The sequence below is a fragment of the Pleurodeles waltl genome, chromosome 3_1, assembly GCF_031143425.1.
Source record: "Pleurodeles waltl isolate 20211129_DDA chromosome 3_1, aPleWal1.hap1.20221129, whole genome shotgun sequence".
Taxonomy (NCBI): domain Eukaryota; kingdom Metazoa; phylum Chordata; class Amphibia; order Caudata; family Salamandridae; genus Pleurodeles; species Pleurodeles waltl.
In genome coordinates, this window is record NC_090440.1 from 928029213 (window position 1) to 928035212 (window position 6000).

Below are 6000 nucleotides of genomic sequence, written 5' to 3' on the forward strand. Positions count from 1 at the left end.
CAATGGAGGACAGGCACTTTATCCTCACCTATAGATTTGACAGGGCCACAACCACAGAGCTGTGTGCCCAATTGGAGCCTGAGCTAATATCTGCTATCCGTCACCCCACCGGGATCCCCCCTCTTGTGCAAGTCCTATCTGTGCTCCATTTCTTGGCAACTGATTCCTTCCAAGTGACAGTGGGCTTGGCAGCAGAAATGTCAAAGCCAATGTTCTCAATAGTGCTGACCAGAGTGTTGTCTGCCCTGATTAAACATGTGCAGCTAGATTGTTTTCCCCCAGGTGGAGGATTTGGCCACAGTGAAAGCTGCTTCTATGTAATGGGACATATCCCCAACATCATTGGGGCAATTGATGGGACTCATATTGCATTTGTCCCCCCCGGCAAAATGAACAGGTGTTCAGAAATCGAAAGAGTTTTCACTCCATGAATGTCCAGATGATGTGCTTGGCGGACCAGTACATCTCCCACATCAATGCTAAGTATCCTGGGTCTGTGCATGATGCCTTTATTCTGAAGAATACCAGCATCCCAAATGTGATTGCCCAACTCCAGAGGCACCGTGTGTGGCTTTATAGGTGAGCCCTGGTTCCCACCCAGTGGATGTTGGTGTATGGGTATGGTGCAGGCCATATGGGATAGTGTGTGCCTAACAGTTGTCCCTCGTTATTTGCAGGTGACTCTGGTTACCCCAACCATCAGCAGTCAAGTAAGGGCCAAGTTAGCTCTGGCCTTTGTCCCACACACAACCACAAGATGTCAAAAAGAGTGTATCCGAAATATGGACACCTAATCTGTGCAGTAAGATGGCAATCAGACCTACTTAATCATGCTATTAGTACATCAATAGGTCACTGACTGAGTGGGTACATCAGTACACACACATCAGACATTACAAGCCTCACATCTGTCTAAGGAGGATTCTCTGGGTCAAAGCACGTGTTGCTAACATGACAAAAACACCTACCATGATGCAAGCCACAAACCCAGATACACTTACACTACTACTCACGTGTGTATGTGAACTACCACACCTGCAGCACATAAGTATCAATGCCAACATTAGGCTCCCAAACAGCCAGGACTCATTTGCCACATCCTTCATAGCAGCAACAAATGTACATAACCATTTGCAATGTTTAATCTTCCCAGACTTTTCAAAATTATGCATAATGTTGATATATATCTGTCAAGAATGTAACTGTGTCTATGCTACCATTGCCTATGTTTTATGCCTATAACAGTATGTGCAAGGTCAATGCTGTGTGGCCAGACAGTAGTAAGGTTGTGACATTCCTATCTTCAGATATCAAAATATGTATGCCCATAGAAATGTTGGAACAGCTCAATAGTATCCAACATGTATGTTCTCTACTCTGATGAGGTGTCACAAATGTCTATGTACATATCTCACCAAGGGGGATTACTTTGTAACAGGTGTGAAGATGTTGATCTTGTAGGTCATTTGACATGTCAGATGGACATCACAGCCTTCCATACTGCTGTCACTTATCGGAAAACATTAGAAAACTATTGATGAATAGAATATGTCAGACTCTATGTTGCACATAAACAAGAATTGAGAAACATTGCAGAGGACAGAGATCAAGGACCTATGCACCTCTACACCATTTGATAAGGAGGATTTACCTGTTGGCGAGTATCTACAATCACCAAATGCAGTATGGTGGTACACATATGACATAATATGCTATTGTACTGCGGGGACAACATAGTTGAGTAACATTCCTCTAAATACACTTGTATGTGCACATCTGTGTGCCATAGATCGCTATGGTACGTCAGTGTGTACACAGGAAATCTGTGACACTTCGCATTTACCACATTGTCAGAGCCAACATTCTGTTCCCTCACTCAATCACCTGGTAAAGGGACAAACATGAGTTAGGTCTGTGCTTACCCCTTGTGGCTGCTGTGCTGCCTTCATACGCACATCCACCTCAGGGTAGGCCACTGCCAAAATCTGGGCCATTAGGGAGGTTATGTTCCAATGTGCACCCCATCTTCATTGGGAGGACATCCCCAGCTGGGTCTCTGCAATCTTCCGGGTGCAGCATCTCAGGTCCTCCCACCTCTTCTGACAGTGGGCGCTCCACTGGCTGTGAACCCCTAGGGTCCGCACTTTCTTGGTGATGGCACACCAAATCCCCATCTTCTGATAGGCATTGACCTGCATGGATGACATGGATAAAAAAGTATGTCATGTCCACCATACCATACTACAACAGGCAGGGTTATAACTAGTTAGCAAAACAAGCCAAACACAGACTGTCTTTAACAGCCCCTCCACCAGATATGAGGTAGAAACAGGCAGACAACATGCATCTCCAGCACCATCTGTCATGTCATTGCATGGTTATTTTTTTTTTATTAAACACTATAAAGGGGTGAGAGGAGATGCTTTTCTGCCCGACCTCCCTTAACTATATTATCAACACCAGAGGACAGAAAATTCGGTGTAAAAAAACCCTAAGGGTTAAACACCTATGTGTAAAAAACAGCCCTCACCCACAAATTGTGGCATGCTTCATCATAGGGCCCTGCTAACACACTCCGACATAATCCCACTTCGGAGTGGAGCAGTAGGGGTAGGGAAACATGAAGGTACACATCAGACAACAAAGAAGTACGGGGATCAAGGACGAACAACTAAGAATAAAACTGTCTCAGGCTGATCACTCCTCATAGTTTATTCCAGTGTCCAATTACCTGTACACCCCAATGTCTGCCTGTTTTGGCCATTTTTGAGTTGCCACATAAGGTCATTAGGCCTTCATCAGGAACCCCTACCTGTTCTTTATCCTGGAGCTTAATCAACCGTGTATTTAAGAGGATTTCTCATATGTATACACATTCTGTTATCTGCAAAGATAGAAACATATAAAAGATACACTGTATCAATATATGTCCTGTCCCTTATATGTTAGAGAGGAGTATCCAGATACTGGTTATTTCTATCTTCTGAACCAATTACCATTTTGTATGAGTGAATTATCAAGGATGTGCACTAGGTTCCCTAATAATCAAATATCTCTAGGTGGTCAAGGTTAATTCTATGGGTCCACCGTGTTTACTGGCCACTTACCCAGGTTCAAGATCCACACCAGATTAGTGGGTAACAAAGAGGTAGTCAAATGTTTGTAACTCACAGAGTTTTCATTTTTACTCGCCTTTTTCGGCGCCGGGTGGGAGCACCACCCTGTATTCACACACTGCATAGAGATAAACACAATAATGCTTGTGCAGTAATTATACAAAGAGATGTCTATCAGATGCTCTCATAAACCACCCTCAGGCCCTAGCGGGTCCTATGTTGTGACTGTAAATAATCGGATTTTGTGTCCCAGTGAAACACGCATCTCAAGCACAGCTGCCATGCCCCACGTGGTTTCTTCTGTATGGTCGGTATGCCGGTAAGCACCCATTCTCCATCAAGACTATCCAACACTGTGCGCCCGCTACTCTCTCCTTGTCAAGTTGAGGCTTATCCTTACGCCCTCAGACCAAACGGGTCCAGCAGATATTTCCAAAAGGAACACCAAGCCCTAGAGCCCCAGGGTCGGGTGTATTCAGCATTCCACCGTAAATCAGAAATAGTGTCCGAATGTCTATGTTCTGCCGGTAAAGAAATACACACACAGAGGTCCCCATTGTGGGCTCCCACCCCCTCCTTACTTCCTCAAGGGTTAGGTGCTGCTTCTAGCGCCACTCCCCGGCTCCGCGTTGAGGAACTCCATGAGTCGGAGACCCGGATATGGCTCTTCCCATGATGATGTCACTCCCGTCAGGTCTTGCAAAAAACTAGAGCGTAAGTTAACGTCAATGGTTCAAAATGGCGGCCATCTAAGGATGGTCGGGAAACATGTTTCAACAATATTCTACCTGTGAGTCTCTACAGCATGGGACAGCGATGTAGGCTAAAAAAAACCTTGTTAATTAATAGCTGCCATATTGGGGGGAAAACAATCCCTCCTCGAAGAATGAAAAGGGGGGGGCAAGGTTACCGACCCTGGGGAGTTATTTATTATTATCATTTGAGAAGGGAGGGTTTGGGGGGGTTGTGGGTGAGGGCTGTTTTAGGTGTTCAACCCTTAGGGGTTTTTTACACCAAATTTTCTGTCCTCTGGTGTTGATAATATCACATGTGGTTAGACAGCAAACACATTGGCAAATATGCTATTTCAGGAGGAGTTTGATATATCAACTCCACTAACCTTGTGCAACAGTCACAAAGTGGGTCAGGGAACATACATCAAACTCTCCCCACCATGTCTCAGGACTCACAATCTGTCACCAAATGTAAGTACATGACCAGGAACTCCTCCCATTCTATCACAACTTTGGCACCCTACAGAACTTAAGCACACAATCAGAAATGTTGGCCTTCATCCTTTGCTTAGCTTCCCAAAGTTTAGTTGGGCTAAGGAAATGTATGTGTGGGAAGTTGGCTCTGTATGTGCTATTTCAAAGTAAGGAATAGCATGCACAGAGTCCAAGGGTTCCCCTTAGAGGTAAAATAGTGGTAAAAAGAGATAATACTAATGCTCTATTTTGTGGTAGTGTGGTCGAGCAGTAGGCTTATCCAAGGAGTAGTGTTAAGCATTTGTTGTACATACACATAGACAATAAATGAGGTACACACACTCAGAGACAAATCCAGCCAATAGGTTTTGTTATAGAAAAATATCTTTTCTTAGTTTATTTTAAGAACCACAGGTTCAAATTTAACATGTAATATCTTGTTCGAAAGGTATTGCAGGTAAGTACATTAGGAACTTTGAATTATTTCAATTGCATGTATACTTTTCAAGTTATTGACAAATAGCTACTTTAAAAGTGGACACAGTGCAATTTTCACAGTTCCTGGGGGAGGTAAGTTGTTGTTAGTTTTACCAGGTAAGTAAGACACTTACAGGGTTCAGTTCTTGGTCCAAAGTAGCCCACCGTTGGGGGTTCAGAGCAACCCCAAAGTTACCACACCAGCAGCTCAGGGCCGGTCAGGTGCAGAGTTCAAAGTGGTGCCCAAAACACATAGGCTTCAATGGAGAAGGGGGTGCCCCGGTTCCAGTCTGCCAGCAGGTAAGTACCCGCGTCTTCGGAGGGCAGACCAGGGGGGTTTTGTAGGGCACCGGGGGGGACACAAGCCCACACAGGAATTTCACCCTCAGCGGCGCGGGGGCAGCCGGGTGCAGTGTTAGAACAAGCGTCGGGTTTGTAGTGTTAGTCTATGGGAGATCTAGGGATCTCTTCAGCGCTGCAGGCAGGCAAGGGGGGGGTTCCTCGGGGAAACCTCCACTTGGGCAAGGGAGAGGGACTCCTGGGGGTCACTTCTCCAGTGAAAGTCCGGTCCTTCAGGTCCTGGGGGCTGCGGGTGCAGGGTCTCTCCCAGGCGTCGGGTTTTGGATTCAAGGAGTCGCGGTCAGGGGAAGCCTCGGGATTCCCTCTGCAGGCGGCGCTGTGGGGGCTCAGGGGGGACAGGTTTTGGTACTCACAGTATCAGAGTAGTCCTGGGGTCCCTCCTGAGGTGTTGGATCTCCACCAGCCGAGTCGGGATCGCCGGGTGCAGTGTTGCAAGTCTCACGCTTCTTGCGGGGAGCTTGCAGGGTTCTTTCAAGGCTGCTGGAAACAAAGTTGCAGCCTTTCTTGGAGCAGGTCCGCTGTCCTCGGGAGTTTCTTGTCTTTTCGAAGCAGGGGCAGTCCTCAGAGGATGTCGAGGTCGCTGGTCCCTTTGGAAGGCGTCGCTGGAGCAGGATCTTTGGAAGGCAGGAGACAGGCCGGTGAGTTTCTGGAGCCAAGGCAGTTGTCGTCTTCTGGTCTTCCTCTGCAGGGGTTTTCAGCTAGGCAGTCCTTCTTCTTGTAGTTGCAGGAATCTAATTTTCTAGGGTTCAGGGTAGCCCTTAAATACTAAATTTAAGGGCGTGTTTAGGTCTGGGGGGTTAGTAGCCAATGGCTACTAGCCCTGAGGGTGGGTACACCCT

General features: G+C 46.5%; 1 long non-coding RNA gene across 2 annotated transcripts in view; it reads right to left on the reverse strand.

Moving 5' to 3' along the window:
• Positions 1-3781, reverse strand: part of LOC138284780 (uncharacterized) — a 227944-nt gene extending 224163 nt beyond the window's left edge. For both annotated transcript variants that reach the window (XR_011201458.1, XR_011201457.1), the window contains exons 1-2: positions 3698-3781; positions 1923-2192 (exon numbers count right to left, since the gene is read on the reverse strand). This is a non-coding gene — a long non-coding RNA (uncharacterized lncRNA). The remainder of the gene's footprint in view (positions 1-1922; positions 2193-3697) is intronic.
• Positions 3782-6000: the final 2219 nt, after the last annotated feature.